This window comes from Myxine glutinosa, chromosome 4 (assembly GCF_964187855.1).
Source record: "Myxine glutinosa chromosome 4, kmMyxGlut1.1, whole genome shotgun sequence".
NCBI lineage: Eukaryota > Metazoa > Chordata > Myxini > Myxiniformes > Myxinidae > Myxine > Myxine glutinosa.
The window spans coordinates 205,685,042-205,707,517 of NC_136264.1; positions in this window are offsets into that span (position 1 = coordinate 205,685,042).

Here is a 22,476-nt window from a genome sequence, read left to right on the forward strand (position 1 = left end):
CGTGGTGGTCCCTCTCGGCTCTCCCCCCGTTAGTATTTTTGTGCACATAAGATTGTTCACGGTTCTGTTTAAATATTATTTAAATATGTATAACCTTTCCCCTTCAGTGTTTTACTCAGTGGTATTTTACAACACGCTGTTTTTCTTCCTATTTAAAAGGCTTTTCTCAATTTCCTCTCCAACTCATTCCACCTCAAAAAAAAGAAATTCAATATCTTATACGTCTCCCTCACTACATGGTCTAAATTCACATTCATTCCATCCCTCCTCCATCATTCTGAACCGGATTGCTAACTTGAAAATCACAACAAACCCAATTTGTTTTCAATGTTCGTCTTTCATTAATCATCCACTTTCTAAACTCCCCTCTTGCCCCTCCCATCCAAATCCCTCCCCTTGCACCTACACTCCTAAACTCCCCCCTTGCCCCGCCACTCTTAAACTCCCCCCCTACCCCTCCACTCCTGAACTCCCCCCTTGCCCTTCCACTCCTGAACTCCCCCCTTGCCCTTCCCCTCCTAAACTCCCCCCTCACTCCTCCCCTTCAAAACTCCCCCCCAACCCCTCCCATTCAAATCTCCCCCCATACCATTCCTCTCCAATTCTCCCTCCTCCCCCCTCCTCCTCAAAGCTGCCTCCTCCCCACTTCGTCTCCCTTCTATCTCATACCTCCAACCCCCCCCCCCAACCTTCTTCTTTCCTCTGCCCCCCCTCAAACAACCCCTCTCTGTGCCTCATCCCTTCACCTTCAAACCTTTCATCCTCCTCATCCTTCCCTTTCTTGGAACTCTTCTGCAATCGCTGACACACTAACAACTGCTCTCCCTACCTCCCCCTCTCATCCTTCATCTTACCCTACTCCTCCCCTCCCCTGTCCTGTACCCGATGCTCCCCCTCTCTCTTCATTAACGGTATGGACCTCAAACATCCGGGGCCTTCGCTCAAACCTGACTGATCTCTCCATACAGGTTGCTTCTGACAATCCAGACTTGATCTGCTTAACAGAGACTTTCCTCCTTCAAGATGTCTCTGATTCCTTAATATCTCTTCCTGGTTACTCCCTCCTCCGGTATGATAGACCTGAGCCTCGGCCTGGTGGTGGGGTGGCTATCTTTATCAAAAACTCTCTTCCTCACTCTCCTTGCACTGCCCTCTCTCCTCCTCACCCCCAGGAGTACCTCTGGCTACGGCTTCCTCTCCGCTCCCACCTTTTGTTCATATGTGTTCTGTACCGTCCCCCAAACAGTGATGACTCCATCTACATTTCACTGTCTGACAACATGGACCAACTTCTATCCACTCATCCCAACTCTCTCTTCCTCATATGTGGTGACTTCAATTGTCATCATGCCACCTGGTTGGGTGTGGGATCCTCTCTCACCAGTCATGGCACCTCAGCAAAGGACTTCTGTGACTCACTGGGATTGACACAATCTGTCAATTTCCCGACCCGGATCTCAGCCAATGGAGTATCTTCTCTTCTAGACTTGGTTATGACTAACTTCCCTGCTAATGTCTGCTGCTCTTCTTCTGCTCCAATCGGTTCTTCTGATCATGTGCTTGTCAAAGTGGACATCACTCTGGCCATTCTCAGAGAGCCTCCTCAGCGTCGACGAGTCTGGCATTTCACTCAGGCCGACTGGGACGGTCTTCAAGCAGCCATCAATCGTCTGGATTGGTCTCCCATCTCCACTGCCTCTGACATCAATTCTTCCTGGGAATTCTTCCAAAGCAAACTGATCTCTCTCATGCACAGATTTATCCCATCTCGCCTTCAGTTGTCTTACCCTTCCTCCCGTCCATGGTACACTGAATCTTGTGGTGAGGCAGTTGCCCTGAAACAACTTGCCTTTGCCTCTTGGAAGGCTAATCCAACTGAAGGAAATCTCAGTTCCTTCCACCAAGCTCGGAACAAGTGTGTGTCTACCTTCAGGAGTGCCAGGAAGCACTATCTCTCCTCACTCAAGAATGAACTCTCAAACCTGTCTCCTTCCTCCAAATCCTGGTGGCGTCTGGTCAAATCCGTTTCTGGTGTTTGTTCCCCCTCCATCCCCTCCCTTACCTCAAATGGCCACACAGTTGACATCGCACGTGACAAAGCCGAATGCCTCAACTCTGTGTTTGCCTCAAAATCCTTAGTCCCAAACCCATCTCTCTCTGTTCCCACCTTTCCCAGTCGAACCAAACTGCTCCTGGACTCTGTGACCTTCTCTCCTGACAAGGTGGAGGAGTTTTTGTCAAACCTCGACTCTGATTCTGCAACTGGACCAGATGGCATCAGCCCACGGGTCCTAAAATCCTGCTCTGCCGCTCTATCTCACCCTCTCTCTGTTCTTTTCACCCTATCTTTAGTTCAAGGTCATCTGAGAGCATCCTGGAAATCAGCAAACATTACCGCTTTACACAAAAAAGGTGCAAAAACAGATCCTTGCAACTACAGACCAATCAGCCTGCTCCCAATTATCAGCAAAGTCATGGAATCCATCATTGCTTCGGATATGAAATCTTTCCTCTTCTCCAATGGCTTGATCTCTGATCATCAATTTGGTTTCAGACCAGGTCACTCTACTCTGGACATGCTGCTTCTGCTGTCTCAACAATGGATGGAGGTCCTCAATGCCAAACAGGAAATCAGAGCTGTCTCCCTTGACATATCACGTGCCTTCGATACGGTCTGGCACCCAGGTCTGCTCACCAAACTCTCCTCCTATGGTATCCATGGAAATCTCCATGCATGGCTTGCGGACTTCCTCTCTGGTCGTAGTCAACGTGTGGCCCTGAATGGATTTCTCTCATCTCCCCTTCCCGTTCAGGCTGGAGTTCCCCAAGGCAGTGTGCTGGGCCCTGTGCTTTTTCTGGTCTTTATCAATGATCTCTCCGACTCTCTGGAAAATCCTCTGTATCTCTTTGCTGATGACTCCACTCTCTGCCGCTCCAATCCTCTTCCCTCAGATCGGCAGTCTGCAGCCTCCTCACTCTCTGAAGACCTGGACAAAATCACAGACTGGTCAAACATGTGGAACATGTCTTTCAATCCTGACAAATCTCACACTCTTACTATGTCTCTCCGAAAAGATCGACTGGACAACCCTCCCATCTACTTTCTCAACAATCCTCTGCAAGAAGTTCTGTCGCTCAAGCTTTTGGGTCTCACCATCTGCCATGATCTTTCTTGGGAAAACCAGATTTCCAAGCTGGCCTCCAAAGCCAGTCGCCGACTGGGCATCCTCCGTCGTGCGAAGTCCTTCCTAGGCACACCTGAGCTCCTCACCACATACAAGGCTTTCATCCGCAGCTCAATGGAATACTGTTCTCCCCTATGGGCTGGTGCTCCTGCCTCACACCTGGCTCGGCTTCACGCTGTTGAATCCAAAGCTTTCAGAATCATTGGAATCTCCCGCGATGAAGCTATCTCTGAGGGCCTTTCACTCACTCACCGCAGGCAGGTAGGTGGTCTTTCTGTCTTCTACCGACTCCTCTCCGGCCTTGCTCCCCCAGCTCTCTCTGTGCTCTGTCCCCCAAATATTCCTACAGGTCGCACAAGATCTGCCAGCCACCCTCTGATGGTTAAACTGCCGAAATCTCGGCTCTCTGCTCACCTTCACTCTTTCATTCCTCTTTTCTCCCGCCTCTGGAACAAACTCCCACACTCACTTCAATCACACTCCTCCCTCCAGGTCTTCAAAACAGCTGTTCACCACCATCTCTTATCTTCCCCCATCCAAAACCTTGATCTTTTCTACCCCCACTAATTCACCCCAGATCCACCTTGTTTGAAATTCCAACTTCTTTCCTGGAAGTCTTGGCAGTGTCCATATGTTTTATACCTCTCCCACCCCCCCCCCTTCCCATGCCTCCCCCCCAAAGCCCTCTCCCTCCCACAGTTCTCTCGATGTCTCCATGTCTCTCGGTCCCTGCTCTCAAATGTTGTGTTTGTGTCCTTCCCCCTCTCTCCCCATCTTGTCTACCGCTCCCGATGTTATTTGTTTTGTGTGTCTGTTTGTCTTTCTGTGTGATTAATGTTCGCTCTTTCACGAGCCTCGATCTTGTATACAAAAAAAATAAAAAAATAAAAAAAATAAAAAATTAGCGGGGGTAGAAAAGATCAAGGTTTTGAATGGGGAAGATAAGAGATGGTGGTGAACAGCTGTTTTAAAGACTTGGAGGGTGGAGTGGGATTGAAGAGAGTGAGGGAGTTTGTTCCAGAGGTGGGAGAAAAGAGGAATGAAGGAGTGAAGGTGAGCAGAGAGTCTTGATTTTGGCATCGACGGAGATGCAGAACTATTAACGGAGGTATTGAATACATTTACGAAAATAGGAAATGGCAGTAATGGCAGGACTAATTTGCATAATAGTATGCCAGAGATACATGTGGCCAATTCAGGAATAGTTTTATTATGATCTTTGACCCTCAAAGCATGGGTCTAGACACCTTATTTGTTCAGTTATCTGCAATACTGGACTCTCTTAATTGGTAAAAATGTGATTATTTTGTAATGGCGGCACTAATTTGCATACTAGCATGACACCGACACATGTGATCACTTTAAGAATAGTTTTATTATGATCTTTGACCCTCAAAGCATGTCTAGACACCTTATTTGTTCAGTTATCTGCAATATTGGAGTCTCTTAATTGGTAAAAATGTGATTATTTTGTAATGGTGGCACTAATTTGCATACTAGCATGACACAGACACATGTGATCACTTTAAGAATAGTTTTATTATGATCTTTGACCCTAAAAACATGGGTATAGACACCTTATTTGTTCAGTTATCTGCAATATTGCCTGAGATATAGTAAACCTTGATTTTTCGATAATGGCGGCACTAATTTGCATAAAAATAATACGTGGGACATTTTGACAACTTTTTAACATAGCTCATCATTTTCTACACAATTTTTCCAATCTAGAAACACTGATTAGAAGTATATTTCCGGGGGGTGCATGATACCCCCCTCTTCCTACTAGACTATATGTATTTTGCACAGCAACTGCTCACCTCCTCTCATTTGTGCCTCTTTTTCCCAATCTGTGGAATCAACCTCCACATTCTCTGCAATCTCATCCTTCCCTCCAGGTCTTCAAGACAGCTGTTCACCAGCACCATAGATCACCCCCCCCCCCCCCTCCATCCACAACCATGATCTTTTCTACCCCCGCAGGTCTACAAGAGCTCCACATGGTTAGTGTTGTTGTTGTGGTTCTTGTTGGGGGTCGATTTTTGAAAAGTGCACCCATTTTTCAGAAAACTAGCAGACCCCCCCCCCCACCCCCCCACATTTGTCGCTTGACTCCACCAACAACGGCCATGGCACCCAGACGAAATAATATGGCTGCCATCTTGGTTTTCTGGTGGGCCTAAGACATCAGGCCTGTAGGCCTCTGCTGATATTATACATTGCCCGGATTTGTTGCATCAGATTTCCATTGGCTTTGTTTGGGTTGAGTGTCGCTCATGATGAAGTACCCTGAAAAATAGAATCAATGTTTTATAAAAATTATTTGTAAGGTTTAATCAAACCCATTTGCACGCACAGTACGCAGCTCTCTAAAAAATAGCGTTACATAATTTTTGAACAGCCCCATATTGGGGTTAAACAATCTGTGACAGTGTGGCGAATAAGCTCGTTCTGATATAACCGTGGAGAGGATGACATGGACGAGAGGTGTCGAGTTAATTTTTTAATAGCGCATTAAATGCGCGCTTCTCAATTGGTCCGTTACTGCATTTTGTAGCATGGACAGTGCGGTCAATCTTGTTCCTTCCTGAGAATTTGCGGCTGTATCCATTTGTCCACCCCACGTGTCCTCCCCTAGCCCTCATTCTTCCCTAAAGCCCTGATTTCTGCAAGCCTCCCTCTAATTTGTCCCTCAACCCAGCTGTTGGAGTGCTTCCCATCCCCTCTCTTTCTACTTTTCCTTTTGTTCTATTACGTCTGGATCGGTTCTATGTCATAGCTTTTCCACGAGCCTCCACTTTACTTAATGTCAAGAACCTTATGAGTGCTGTAAACACCACTGTGGTGTAATGGTTGGGTGTGTGTGTGTGTGTGTGTGTGTGTGTGTGTGTGTGTGTGTCCCACTCCCCCGCGTGTGTGTGTGTGTGTGTGTGTGTGTGTGTGTGTGTGTGTGTGTGTGTGTGTGTGTGTGCGTGTGTGTAATGGTTTAATATGCCTCTCATCAAATCCATACACCATCAGCAATCAACATACACCATCATTGCAATTTGCAAATGGGTGCAGAGATGGACAGAAAACAGCCATTATTCAAGGAAAGTAGTCGGCATGGTTTCACATGATAATTTATTGTGACCATCTCCACCTTGTTTGCATGTTTTTGCACATACCATCCCTACATCCTTATTATATTAAAAAAAAAAATTCATAACTTGTCAAGATATTATTTTAACACTTGGATGCAGTGATTGGGCCTCGGAGGCCCACAAGGATTTTTTTGTTGCAAAATCTATGCTGTACAATTTTTTTTTTTGTAATGAACCTCATATTCACCGACTTTCATGTTGTTACACAAAATTCAGTGACATTAAAAAAAATTTCATTCAGGCTCGTGGGAAAAATCTTCATTCTTCACTTACAACCCGAAAATCCGAAACGAATGCAGGCCTGGGGCCTTTGAGGCCCCGCATAAATGTTGTTGTGCTACTATGTTATATCATTATTTTCTGATATGAGCCTCATTATATGCTCCAATAATTTGGTTACAAATAATTCAGTGACAAAAATATATTAAAATTAAAAAAACTTTTCACGAATACATCTGTGGGGCCTCCGAGGCCCAATGGCTGCATAAGTGTAGGATTTATGACAGTTGTGGACATATACATTCTAAATAAAAGGATTAGCGAATCATATTTTTTGAGCAAATACTCCTCCATGAGCCTCAACCTTTTAGAGAAAAACAAGCGTTACGCCTAGGTCCCCTGTCGGTGAAGTGATGCGAGTTGACAAAGTGGAAGACGCAAGGCGGCCATCTTGGATTTTAACGTGGCGACCCAATTTTCAATAGCGTTCTCCCTTATGCATAGATACACCCACACACCAGATTATAAGTTGGTACTTCGCTTATTTTTTTAGATATTCCGCTCACAAGGTTCAGACATACATGGCATCAGACATACATGGCGGCGGCCATCTTCGATTTTGACGTGGGTTGCACCCACACACCAAATTAGAATTCGGTCCTTCGCTTACGCACGTATGCACGCACGTACGCATGCACGCACGCCCGCACGCACGTTCCCACGCGCGCACGCACAAACCATAGTCCCCCTTTCGCTCCGTGGTGCGACGGGGGACAAAAAGTTAAAAAACCAAGAACAAAAAAAAAAATTTGCAAAAAAAATAAATAGATTCATTACTTATATGGGATTCTTCCAACTAATAGGATCAATGGTTCACATTTTGTGAGCAAATACACATCCATGAGCATCGACTTGGATTGAAAAAGGATATGAAAGAAAAAAAAATCTATAAATATTTTTTTAAACATTGCACGAATACATCCGTTGGGCCTCCGAGGCCCAATGGCTGCGTTTATGTAGGATTTTTGACGCCTGCATCTAAGAGTTAAGACAAGAGCATGTCTTCATTAAATCCCCGACAATGAGGGATTTGTCCCAACTAGCCGCTCAATCGAGATTTTATAATCTCAGCCACGCATTCTGTGCAAGACGGGTCGGGGATCGTAGTCGGGTCCTTATCTTCGAGCAATGTATTCAAATTCCTACTGAACACGTGTTACTGGGTTATATGAAGCCATGTATAAGGACGGAGCCGTGAACAGCAAGCATAAAAGTCTCCAAAGATATGATGTCAAACCTGCCAGGGAATCCTTCACGAGGCCTGTTATTACTCCCTAATCCTGACGCAGAACACCATGGATGTTCGGGGCTGCGGTTGTATCAATGACAATATGGCCACGAAGCGTGACATAATGTGAGCTTCAAATTACCACGTCTCACACCCTCCGTATAATTTGTAACTCATAATCATACCGTGGCGAGCTTTTGCAATCCATAAAGATATTGCATTTCTTCCAGTCCATGGAGCAAATAGTCACGGCTCGTTTTGACAGGCAAAGGTAATTGAAGCGTCCGCAAGCTATTCCAGGGGCATTACAAGCCACGTTAAAACGAACCGAGTTTTGCATCGCCAAGTACAGCTGTTTATTTGCATTCCTGTCTATGGTCTTCAGTGAAGGAAATCCTGCTTTTGACGAAGATTATTCCGTGTTTGTGCCTTTCTTTGCAAACTAACCCTAACAACACCAGGAGCCCACCATGGTTTCAAAAATAGTTCCTTTGCTTCCCTCTGGCATAAAACTTGTTTTTTTTTATAGTAAAACTTCTCCTATGCAGTCCCAATTGCCTGGTGTTGGCTTAGCGGTTAGAGTGCTGGCTTGGGATCCTAGGTTCAAATCCCGGTCGAACGCTGAATTCACGCCAGGGGGGTTGAATCAGCCTGTCATCCTTCCAAGGTCGGCAAATTGAGTACCAGCTTGCTGATTTAGAATAGGTACACCATATCCCTGCGCATCGTAAGAGGAGACTGAGGATTGGCGTCAGGAAGGGCATCCGGCAATAAAAAAACATTGCCTCAAACAGGGAGCCATGATCGTTATGGGGCCCACAAGGCTAACCCCTGCTCTAGAGGGGAAAAATGGCCTTAAAACGATAATTCATTCATATTCATCCCATGCAGTCCCAACCCAGCTATAAACTGTTATCCCCGTGTTCCACAGTCAGGTGAATCATCAATTTGTGTGCAGCCCTCCGACGGACATTAAACTGGGCATCCCAGTCTGCTGACATTAGTTGGCGGAGAGTAGACGAGCTATCGCTGACACCAAAACAAATTTAAACATCTCTGCCCTTACCCACATAGTCGAACATCGGACCGGGTCAGCAGGTTCTTGGAAGACCTGGGGCAAAGACCTTGGGAATACTCCACGAAGTGGGAATAACCCCACGAGGTGGGAATAATTATGGCAGTTAAAGAGATCATCGTTATTCTCCGGTCTTGCTCCCTCGACTCTCTCTCAGCCATCCAACTTTCCCCAGCCCCTCTGGAACGCACGCGCCTCTTCCCATCCGGTGCCTCCATCTTGGTTACACCACCAAACCCCAGACCGACTGAACAGGTCCACGACACCTCAACTCATTTGTTCTTTCTCCCGTTTGTGGAACTGCCTTCCAGGGGCTGTGCTCTCTCTTCCTTCTCTTCCACTCTTCCTTCCTTCTTTCCTTTGCACTCTTCCTTCCAGGGCTTCAAGCGAGCGGAACATCATCACCACATGTCATCCCCCATTACTTTTGTCACAAACATCCCCAGTTTGTCACAATCTTTTCTCTCCCCTTTAACCTCGGTTAATCCGACCCTATTTTTTTTACAGACTAACTTCTCTCTTTCCTCTTTTAATTTTCAATCATTCGCTTGCATATTGTGTCCAAGAGTAGCCTCACTATCCGAAGGATCCCCTCGAGTGAGGTGACGGGGGAGTTCATACCCCATGGCTTTTCATTCATGAGCCTCCACCATGCAAAGTAAACAAGAAAGAGCAATCATATATTGCATACCCTCGCCAGGATGTGTTTTCAGTGGTTTTTAAGGCTTTTGTGTGAAAATTAATATGGCGGCCGAACATGACCGATGACGTCATAATTTTTTTTCCCTCCACCAATTTATCCCTAGATTATGCTCAAGAAAATTTATCTTCATCGGATGAGGTTTTGTACTTGTCGAATTATGACGTCATAATGGAGGCACCTATGACATCGTCATTAACAGATGTTATTCTCCATGGAGAGTTATTTACAATGAGCCATGTCTCAATTTTTTCTATTCAGCACTTTCAGAGATATAGAGGTGCAAAGTTTTTCGGTTTTTCCAAGATGGCGGCCGAACCACGTGACCGATGACGTTATGATTTTTTTTCTCCACTAATTTATGCCTACATGACGCTCAAGAAATTTCATCTTGATAGGATGAAGTTTTGTACTCGTCCAATTATGACGTCATAATGAAGGCACCTATGACATCATCATTAATGTATTTTATTCTATGTTCATGTTGTTACACAACACATGTTACACATGTTACACAATGAGCCATGTCTCAATGTTTTCTATGCAGCGTTTTCGGAGATATAGAGGTGCAAAGCTTTTAGGTTTATGCAATATGGCGGCCGAACCAGGTGACATATGACGTCATAATTATCATTAAAAGAATCTACATTTGGAGTTGTACCTATGGTGAAAATTTCCTGTCAATCGGACCAACTGTTGCAGAGAAAATCATATTTATTCTGTGCGGACAAACAGACAGACAGACAGACAGACAGACAAACGGACTGAAATGCAGTACCCTCTCCTCAGGCGAGGGTAATAAATGTGAACAAGTACATTATACCTGTAGCAATACCATAAATGGCTGTGAGATATGACGTATCACTCTGTGAGAGCCAATCATAATGGAGGCAGTTGGTACATCCCCCAGATCCAATAAAACAACAGGAAGGGGAATGGGAATGAACAGAGATCTTCGGATGCTCTCACCATCATTACCAATGGGGCTGCCGAAGCAGTCTCTAATTGGCTGGGGTTGTGCTAGGTGGTTTGCCATTGTTTTTCCAGCAGCAGTCAGCTCTTGCTTGCTCTTTGTGAAACACACCGAGGGATCTTCAACGTCCAACATCGACCGATGCTCGCCCTGGTGAGGGATTCCAACCCTGGTGAGGCAGCTCGGAGGGGAGCGCACGCAACACGAGAGCCCACAGATTGTCAATGTGAGTCGAGTCTTGCAGCAGCAAAGGACTAATGACGAGATGCAAAGCAGATGAGACAAAGGTGAGAAAAGAGACAATTAGTCCATCACTCAGGTTTCGAAGATTAAACAGATGGCCTTGGATTCCCCATTGTGGAGAGAGGCAGAGGGTTGTGTAAGAAGTCGACATGCCATTAATGCTGTACGCCATGCAAGCGGAAATTAGTAGGACAGCGCATTCAAGCCCCAAATGACCCCTTACCCCTACCCTGGGTACATGTGCACATTCTTCCCAAAAGCAAAGCAGCAGGTGCTTTGTGAAGGTGTCTCATTGTGACGTTTCAGACGATGGTGTATTACCGGCTTTGTAGACTAGACAGATTTCTGAGAAATGTGAATGTTCGGTGCATTTTTGGGTAAAAGTTGGGAAGCTCGCTTTTTAACATAATTAGGGTATGCTGAATTCGATTAACCCATTTCCCAAGCCGAATTTTGAGTTTTTGGCCTTCTAATTAGCTAAACAAAATGGCCGTCAAACAACAAGATACCTCAAAAATTTGTGGCCGGATTCGGACGAAATTTGGCAGAGATGTAGCGTATACAACAAGGAAGAAATTATTAGATTTTGGTGAAGATCCGAATTCGGATCCGGCTACTAGAATTGTTTAAGTGATTCTTCACCATTCGGAGATCGAGCCAAATACGATAAATAGCAGGATATCTCAAAAAGTTGTGGCCGGATTTGGACGAAACTTGGTGGGCAGGTTGGGTTTGTGACAATGAAGAATCGATTCAATTTTGGTGAAGATCTGAACATGGTTTCGGATACGAGAATTATTTAATTTTTGAAGTGATTCTTCACCATTGAGAGATCGGGCGAAAAGCGATATATCACATGATATTTTAAAAAGTTGTTGAAGGGTTATCACTAAACTTGGTGGACGAGTTGGTTAGGTGACAAGACCATGTCGATTCGATTTTGGTTCAGGTCCGAATCCGTATTCGGCCTATTCGTGGATACAAAACATAAACTGTTCAGTCTGGCGGAGGTATGCGCTCTACCGAGTACCGTTCTAGTTTACATAAGTATTCAACCCCCTGGGGTAATACTTCGTAGAAGTGCGTTTGAAATTGATCACAGCTTTGAGTCTTCTTGGCTATGACTGCATAAACTTTGCACATCTCAATTTGGGGAGTTTCTCTCATTCTTCCTTGCGGATTTGCTCATGCTCTGTCAAGTTGGATGGGGAGCCCCAGTGAACAGAAATCTTCAGGTCTTTCCTCAAATTCTCAATGGGATCCAAGTCTGGGCTTTGGATGAGCCACTCAATGATGTTCTTGTTCTCGTTATGAAGCTATTCCAGTGTTGCTTTGGCTGTATGCCTGGGGTCATTGTCCTGTTGGAACGTATAATCTTCGCTACAGTCTAAAGTGTTTTGCACTCTCCTCAAGCAGGTTCTCCTCAAGGATTTGCCTCTTTTTGGTTCCATTCATTGGTCCCTCTATATTTACAAGTCTCCCAGTCCCGGCCACTGAAAAGCATCCCCATAGCATGATGCTGCCGCCACCATGCTTCACGGTATCGAAGGCGTTAGGTGGGTGATGAGCTGTGCTCGGTTTCCGCCAGACGTAGCGCTTTTCATTCAGGCCAAGCAGTTCCTTTTTCATCCCATCAGACCACAGAATATTTTGCCTCATGCTCTGAGTCTTTCCCTTGTTTTTTTTTGCAAACAATTAAGGTGTGCTGCCATGTGCCTTTTTCTCAGGAGTGGCTTCTGTCTGGCCACTTTCCCATAAAGCCTAGATTTTTGAAGTACTGCAGAGACTGTTGTCCTTCCAGCAGGTTCTCCCATCTCAGCCAAGGAACTCTGTAGTTCTATCAGAGTGCTCATTGGGTTATTGGTCACTTACCTGACCAAGGTCCTTCTTGCCGGTTGTTCAGTTTGGTCAGATAGCCAGCTCTAGGAAAAGTCTGGGTAGTTCCATATTCGTTGTATTTCCTAATGATGGAGCTCACTGTGTTTCTTTCTTAATCATGTCCAATCAATTGAATTGGCCACAAGTGGACCCCAATCAAGTTGTATAGACATCTCAAGGATGATCAATATAAATTGGATGCACCTGAGCTCAATATGGAGTGTCATAGCAAAGGGGTTGAATTCTTATTGACTCAAGACATTTAAGCTTTTCATTTTTCATTGATTTGTAAATAAAATCCTAAAAAAACATTCCACTTTGACATTGTGGGGTATTATGTGCAGATCAGTGACAAAAAAAATCTCAATGTAATCAATATTAAATTCAGGCGTAACTCAACAAAATGTGGAAAAGTCAAGGGATGTGACTACTTTCTGAAGGCACTGTATATCTATAAAAAAGACTCTCTTGAATTGGCAGACAGTGAAAAACATGGGGCACTCTGAGCAGGTGGTATGGTAATACCAGGAATCGCTTGAGGGTATTACGTGAAGTGGGAATATGAAAGGAATGTTCTTATTGAACAGTTGCTGAAATTATTAAAAATCCCAAAAAAGAAAGAAATTCAAGGCGATGTATTTAATATCTATACTCGCAGAACGTTTTAAAAGGATAAAACACAATGTGCGAGTGGCTCAACGAGGACGGCTGGGGTCGTTTGAGGAGGGTGGATTGGGTGGTATAAGGAGCGCAGTGCAGGTGGTTTGAGGAGCTCGGTGCAGGTGGTTTGAGGAGGTTGGTGCAGATGGTTTGAAGAGCTCGGTACAGGTGGTTTTAGCAAATCAGCGTGGGTGGTTTAAGGAGCTCGGTGCAGATGGTTTAAAGACCACAGTGTGGATGGTTTGAGGAGATAAATCACCCTCCTCAAACAACCCAGCCGTGCTCCAGAAACGAACTGTACATTTATCCTTTTTAAATGTACTGTGAGTATAGATACATCGCCTTGAATTTTTCTTTTTTTGAATTTGTAATAATTTCAGCAACTGTTCATTTCTGGAAAAAAAAGAAGGAATGAAAAAATGAAGTGAGCAGAGAGTCTTGATTTTGGCAGTTTCACCAGAATGGGGGTGCTTCATCAGAACTTCACCAGAAGTTTCACCACAACCAGACCTTTTGCTTCCTGCAGGGATATTTGGGGGACAGAGCACAGACAAGGCTGGAGAGGAGTGCAAGGCTGGAAAGAAGTCGGTAGAAGACAGAAACACCACCAACCTGCCTTCGGTGAGAGAGAGAAAAGCCCTCAGAATCAGCTTCATCGCAGGAGATTCCAACGATTCTATAACCTTGGTTTCTACAGCGTGAAGCCGAGCTGGGTGTGAGGCAGGAGCACCAGCCCAGAGGGGAGAGCAGTATTCCATCAAGCTGCAGATGAAAGGTGCCCGGAGGAATTCAGAGGTGAGGAATTCAGAGGCATCGTGCTGTATCTGGTGAGTAATTCAGAGGTGCCCAGAAAGGACTTCGCACGATGGAGGTTGTCCAGTCGGCGACTGGCTTTGGAGGCCAGCTTGGAAATTTAGCTTTCCAAGGGACGATCATGGCAGATAGTGAGACCCAAAAGCTTGAGTGATGGAAATTCTTCAAGAGGATTGTTGAGAAAGTAGATGGGAGGGTTTTCCAGACGATATTTTCAGAGATACATGGAGTGTGAGATTTGTCAGGATTGAAAGACGATGCTGGTTGTTTGAGAGCAGTCACCGGCATAGATGGGTGGTTTTATTTGAAGAATACAGGAGCATGGTGTGCGTGAGTAGTTTGAGAAGCATGACACAGGTGGGCAGTTTCAGGAGCATGGTACAGATAGGTAATTTCTCCCTATGTCTCCAACTGCATGTTGTATGCAAGAACCACATAATATTTCATAATTCCTAATGCTTAACAAATGACCTGACAACCCATCAGTACTTATTTTTGTAAGCACTTCCTACAACATGGCCTGTCCTTATCACCACCATGTAAGGCTGCAATTATGAAGCTATCTGTATTCATAGAACCATTGCAACTTAAAAAAAATGGTGCGGAGCAAGTGTCTGCAATTTGAGAAAATGGGGTGATTGTTGAATATTAATGTTTGCACACATTAAAGGAAATGGCCTTTCTCTTGCAATATCAATGATTTATCGATATGGCAATGCCTAGTTGAGGTTGACGGAGTAATCAAATATACACACTTACACACACAAAGGGCCTTTACAATCCTGGTACTAGAAAGCGATTTTGGAGGGTTTTTTTTATATTTTAAGGACATTAACCTACATATTCAATCATAAACATGCAAACATGTTCCCATTCCCGTTTTATTATCCTATCCTCGGGAAAGGAACGACTTGGACAAATCTTTCACTGGAAAGCCGAAGTTTCCTTATTGCAGGATTCTCATCCCGCAGTTTTCAAAGTCATTTGATAAACTATTTGGTAATTGAGATTGTTCGTGCGACAATCCTTAATTTCCAGAAATATGAGGGCCCTGTTTTTCAGAGAAAAACGAGGCTCATGGAAGATATAAAAACGAGTAATTATATAAATGATATGTATAAACGAGGCATTGTCGAAAATGTATGTATTTAAAAAAAAAATATATATATATATATATATATATACAGTCACGTGAAAAAGTAAGTACACCCCATGTAAAGTTTTGACTTTTTCAACACATTTCAACATACAGCTATTTGATCTTCATTTCAACAATATTGATAGATAAAGGTGATATTGTAGCGGCTACCGCTGGGTTTTCACAATCGCCTTGCACCTATCAAGGACGCGGAGCGATCACCATGCCGGGCTCGTCCAGGACGCCCGGGCAGGCCCGCGCTCAACTTGCCAGGCCTCGGTCTGGACGCCCGGGCATGCCAGGCTCGCCCTCAACTTGCCAGGCCGCAGCCAGGACGCTGGGCCACGCCCCCTCTCGCCTTTCCTGGGCAAACGCTCCGGGATAATATGTATATATATTGCTGCCCGATAAACGGACTTTTCAGAGTGCCTGAGTGTTTGGTTTGATTAAAGCAACTCGGATGAATTCCAGCTTTTTGTCGCGTCCATTCTTCCGATCGACGTGGGAGCTCCTTCATTGGTGACCTACCGACATGGACACGGCAGTCGCCCTTAAACTGCCTACCTTCTGGGAGGCTCACGCGGCGATTTGGTTCGCACAGGCGGATTCCCTGTTCGCCCTGCGAGGCATCACGGCCGACGACACCCGCTTCCACCATGTGGTAGCAGCGCTCGGTTCGGCCACCGCGGCCCACGCCCTGAGCCTCCTCGAGAGCCCGCCAGCCGCTGACAAATACGGCGCGATTAAGAAGCTTCTCCTCGACGCTTTCGCCCTCCCATCGGCGGAACGCGCACGGCGCCTGCTCGACCTGCCCGAGCTCGGCGACACGCGCCCTTCCGAGCGAATGGACTACATGCTTTCACTGCTCGGCGAGCACTCTCCGGCATTCCTGTTCCGGGAGCTGTTCCTCCGTCAGCTGCCTAACCCGGTACGCCTTGCCCTGGCAAGCACGACGATCACAGATCCCCGGGCCCTTGCCAGAGAAGCCGACAAGATCTCCGCCGCAGGACAGCGCATCGCAGCGGCGACATGGGACCCACCACCGTCCGACGCAACACCCATGGCGCCCGAGCACCCGGCACGGTCGACGACCGAACTGCCGACGCAATTGGCGGCCGCTACACCGAGCCGACCACCTCCAGCACGACGACCGGAGCCTCCACCTGACCAAGCGTGGTGTTACTATCATGCCAGGTTCGGACAGAAGGCCCGGACATGCCGACCCCCGTGCACCTTCGGCAGGCCGGGAAACGGCCAGGCCGGCGTTCATTACCAGCCATGAGCGCCGGCCACACGGGCAACTTACTGTTCATCATGGATAAAGCGTCCGGACGGCGCTTCCTGTGCGACACCGGCGCCCAACTGAGCGTCATACCCGCCTCTGACCAGGACAGGCAATCCGCGGTTTGCGGCCCCTCCTTGGTTGCGGCCAACGGATCGACCATCCGCACCTTAGGCCCGCGCAACGTCACCCTCTGCTTCGGCGGCCAATGCTTTGCTTGGACGTTTGTAACCGCAAACGTGCCCATGGCTCTGCTAGGCGCCGACTTCCTCTGCGGACACGGACTGCTGGTGGACGTCCAACGGCGTCGTTTAATCAATGCCGAAACCTTCAGCTCCCTGGTATGCACATTGAGCAGCTCCGCGCCGACCGAGCTGGCATGCGCCGTCCCGGTGGCGAACGAGTTTGCTCGCCTGCTCACGGAGTTCCCGGCCCTCACGCGGCCGACGTTTTCGGCCGTCGCAGTACGGCATGGGATCGAGCACCACATACCAACCACGGGCCCGCCGGTCTACGCCAGGGCCCGCCGCCTCGACCCAGCCAAGCTCGCCGTGGCGAAGGCCGAATTCGACACGTTGGAGCACCTCGGCATCGTGCGGCGCTCCGATAGCGCGTGGGCCTCGCCACTGCACATCGTGCCAAAGCCGGGGGGTGGATGGCACCCGTGTGGCGACTACCGCCGTCTCAATGATGCTACCACCCCCGACAGGTACCCGATCCCGCATATCCAAGACTTCTCCGCCCGTCTGGCGGGACAGGTCATTTTTTCGAAAATTGATCTCATACGGGGATATCACCAGGTACCTGTCAGGGCGGCCGATGTCCCTAAAACGGCAGTCATCACGCCGTTCGGCTTACTCGAATTCTTGCGGATGCCGTTTGGTCTCAAGAACGCGGCTCAGGCGTTCCAGCGCTTGATGGACGGCGTGCTGCGTGACCTGCCGTTCCTTTTCGTTTACCTGGACGACATCCTCGTCGCCAGCACGTCCCGGGCCGAGCACCTCCTCCACCTCCGAACACTGTTCGGGCGCCTCAGCGAGCACGGCCTCATCGTCAACCCGGCCAAATGCCACTTCGGCACGACGGCCGTTGATTTTTTGGGCCACCACATCACCAAGAACGGGGCCGTGCCGCTGCCAACCAAGGTCGAGGCCATCACCACGTTCCCGCGTCCCCGCACCATAAAGGCCCTGCAGGAATTCCTGGGAATGGTGAATTTTTATCACCGCTTCGTGCCCCGCGTTGCTCAACTCATGCGGCCCCTCTACGAAGCCCTCCGGGGCAAGCCGGCCAAGCACGACATCGCCTGGTCCGCAGCAATGGATGCGGCCTTCCAAAGCTCAAAGTGGGCCCTCGCCGACGCAACACTGCTCGCTCACCCGGTGCTCAACGCTCCCATCGCCCTCACCACGGATGCCTCCGACTACGCGGTGGGCGCCGTACATGAGCAATGGGTGAACGGGGTTTGGCAGCCACTCGCTTTTTTCAGCCGGCAGCTCCGGCCGAACGAGCTCAAATACAGCACGTTTGACCGGGAGCTCCTCGGTCTACACCTGGCCGTCCGCCATTTCCGCCACCTCCTGGAGGGCCGACCTTTCACGGCGTTCGTCGACCACAAGCCGTTGGTTTACGCCATGGCCAAGGTCACGGAGCCGTGGTCGGCCCGCCAACAGCGCCACCTCTCCGCCGTGTCGGAGTTTACCACGGACATCCGGCACGTCGCCGGCAAAAACAATGCCGTGGCCGACTGTCTTTCCCGGGCCAGCGCGAATGCGGTCCACCTGGGCGTGGACTTTGCGCTTATGGCGGGGACCAAACCACCGACACCATGGTGCAAGCCCTCCGGGCGGCGGACACGGGCCTCCGCCTGGCCGACATCCTCTTCGCGGACACTGTCCTGCTCTGCGACGTCTCCCAAGGCCAGCCTCGCCCCATCGTGCCCGTCACCTGGCAACGCCGCATCTTCGCCTCCCTCCACGGCCTTTCCCACCCGGGCCGGAAAGCTTCCCAGAAGCTGGTGTCAGCGCGATTCGTCTGGCACGGCCTTCGTCGGGACGTCCGCGATTGGACCAGCACCTGCACGGCCTGCCAACGGGCCAAGGTCCATCGACACACCCAGGCCCCGCTGGCACCTTTCACCGTGCCCGAACGACGTTTCGACCACGTCAACGTGGATCTGGTGGGCCCCCTCCCCCCGTCACGGGGGTTCACACACCTGCTCACCATGGTGGACAGGACCACCAGGTGGCCGGAGGCCGTTCCCCTCGTCTCCACCACCACCGCCGACATGGCGCAGGCTTTCATCGCCACCTGGGTCGCCCGCTTCGGCGCACCGGCGGACATCTCGTCAGACCGCGGACCACAGTTCACCTCCGAGCTGTGGGGTGCGGTCGCCCGCAACCTGGGGGTCAAGCTCCACCGTACTACGGCCTACCACCCCCAAGCAAACGGGCTGTGCGAGCGATTCCACCGCTCCATGAAGGCCGCGCTCATGGCCGGCCTTCAAGACGGCGGTTGGGCCGACTGGCTGCCGTGGGTCCTTTTGGGCCTCCGCACGGCCCCCAAGGAGGACCTCCAGGCATCCACCGCCGAGCTTGTCTATGGCCAGGCGCTACGCGTCCCGGGCGAATTCGTGCCCAACGCTACCAGTCCCTGGTCCGCAGCTCACCAGCGCTCGGACCTCCAGGAGGCCGCCCGACGGTTTGCCCCCGTGCCAACATCCCACCACGGTGACCCCCAGTCCTACGTCCCCCCAGCACTTCACACAGCGGAGTATGTTTTTGTGCATCACGACGCACATCGGGGGCCACTCCGGCCGCCGTACGACGGGCCCTTCCTGGTGCTGCGACGGGACGACAAGTCGTTCGTCATCGACATCGGCGGCAGGTCGGGCCGGATTGCGGTGGACCGCCTCAAGCCGGCGCACGTGGACGTCGCCCACTCACCACGGGTGGCCCTTCCGCCACGGCGAGGCCGCCCCCCGTCCACGGTGCCCCCCACTCGACCGCCCACCACCACACCAGACCCCCTCCCACGACCCGCCAGGGGTCGCTTCGGCCGGGTCATCAGGACCCCCCTCAAATTGACCCTGCCGGTGCAAGTCGATTCTGGGGGGACGTGTGTAGCGGCTACCGCTGGGTTTTCACAATCGCCTTGCACCTATCAAGGACGCGGAGTGATCACCATGCCGGGCTCGTCCAGGACGCCCGGGCAGGCCCGCGCTCAACTTGCCAGGCCTCGGTCGGGACGCTGGGCCACGCCCCCTCTCGCCTTTCCTGGGCAAACGCTCCGGGATAATATGTATATATATTGCTGCCCGATAAACGGGCTTTTCAGAGTGCCTGAGTGTTTGGTTTGATTAAAGCAACTCGGATGAATTCCAGCTTTTTGTCGCGTCCATTCTTCCGATCGACGTGGGAGCCCCAGCTCCTTCAATATAATATAACAAATATCATGAAACATTTACATTTTGTAGTCCATCGTATAATTTAAATAAACATAAATGCAAATTTCGCATGTGGAAAAAGTAAGTACACCCCTACATTTATCACCACTTCAAAAACCTAAAATTAGAATCAGGTGCACCAGCTCAGGTGCAAATGATGAGAACATCATTAGAGAGGATCTTGGAGGAACCTGTCTTATTTAAACCTCAGACATTTCGTTTGGTTTGCTCTTTGTCGACGAGGCAGTCGACGAGGAGCCTGGAGTGGGGCGTTGGCTTGGGGCCGAGCAGAGCGTGGGGGAAGCGGACAGGGGGCTTCCTCGCGCCGGAGCTTGGAGCCGCGTTGGACGGTGGACAATACTGCAGACAGATAAGCTCGCACCCACGAACCATTACATGACGGACAGTTATTTTTGTAATTCATTTTCCTTTGTGGTGTATTCGAAGTCTGTGTGTGGGATCCAAATTTAGGCCTATTCATTTCATCGTCGCGTTTCATTGTATCGGGTTCCGTAAAATAAATCCTTATTTTTGTACATAGCATATCGGTTTCGTTTGAATTCATCTCCTCCAGGATCGGAGCTGCAGTCGGTTCACTTTAGGTAAGCGCTTCACTGCCTCTTCTTCTTCACTTCTTTTCCCCGTGCTTTAATAGCAAAATCCATGTTTGGTCATCGCCTCAATTAAATCTGTTTGGTCATTCGCGAGCCCTGGTATTAAGCGGAGGGTATTCGCACAACAAACAATATATCTATATATATATATATTGTTGTGAATATGAGAATGTTTTTTTTATTTTGTGGTGGTGGTAAAATGTTGTAAAAGGTTGTTGTAAAAGGTTGTTGTAAAATATCACCCCTCCTCCCTCCGTTGTGGTTGTATAAAGGTCAAAGGGCGTTCCCGTAGTTAGTCCATAAAAAACATACATGCAGGACACGATATATCTTTTCTTTTGATAGTTATCTCTTATTCTGTGTTTTAGGATAAGGCTGTGTCTCCCATTAATTAAAAGTACTCCATTGCACCAGTGAAAGAGAATAGACCCCCTTTCCTTCCCATCCCCAAAAATCTCCCTTTCCATCCCCTCCAAAACCTCCAATGACCTCATATTACATCCCCCTCTCGTCATTGGCGAGCCTCGATTGCCCATATTACCTCCCCTCCAATAACCACCATTGACCACGAGGCTTGGGTCGGAGAAGAAAGGCGTGTCTCCACCTCGTCAGAGGAGGGGAGGGGCGCGCCCGCCCGTCGTCGTCCGGGGCGGAGCCCGAGGGTCGTGCGACCAGCCAGGGCCGAGGTGAGCGCCCCGATGGGCGTGTCCAAAGCGCCGGGGGCGTGATCGCTGGGGGCGCTATAAAAGGGCGCAACCGGAAGTGGAACCGAAGGAGAAGAAGAAAGAGAGATGCACTCTGGGTTGGAAAAAGAAGGGTTGTGAAGAGAGGAGGAGTTGGTTGCAAGGAGTTGGTCACAGTCGGTTGCCAGAGAGAGGAGTCGGTGGTGAGAAGTGAGAGAAGCAAGAAAGAGTTGAGGGTTGAGGGTTGAGGGACCAGACCAGTGATACAAGTCCTGGGAACGCAGCGGACGGAGGCCGCCGCAGCCGCGCCACCCCACCGCCAAAGGGGGCCTGAACGGCGGTTCGGAGCAGGGCCGAAACGGAACGGCGGCTGCTGAACGCGCCGGTTGTGCTGCAAGACCCCCTTGGACCTTTCCTCTCCCGCCAGCCATCCACCTTCTGCCATCCCTGGCATTCCCCGTGTGAGTCGTCTTTGTTTGTTCTGTCCTGGGTAATAAGTTAAGTCTGTAGATAAGCTAAATTTGCACTGTGTCACCTGCGTCTTGTACTTGTAAATAAACTGAATTGCTTTTTGTTGCTTGTGTGTAAATAGTAGGAATAAATGTGGTAGTATTTCAAACCTTTTTTTGTCTCCGTTTTCCTCTTGCATTGCGTCGCTTTTGTCTTTTCCCTCATTGAGCAGCTAGGGTGCGATACAACCAACGTTCGGGTGGAATCGGGTGAGTTTTGTTAGGTCGCGGTTTTAAACCACCGCTCGGTCTATAACATCCTAACCGCGATCTATAACAATTGGTTGTCAGGAGTTGGATTCGAACCTGGGACTAAATTTATTTAGCCCAAATTTTGGAACACCAATTGTACTATTAGTATAACAATTGGTGTCGGGGAGTGAGATCGACCCGGAGCGCGCTTCACGCGCTCAAAATTATAAAGTACGAAATTTGTTTTGTTTTAAAGGAAGAGCCCGAATTTTGAAATCGCGCCATGGCTGTCCAAGGCGACGGGATGCCGGTGGGAGAGATAGAGGGGTTAGAAGTAACCCAGGACTTCGGGGAAGAAAGGGAGGAGGAAAATGGCAATGTGGTTGCGGGAATTTCAGGTGCACAAAATGGCGCTCTAGCGCACGTGATTACAGCG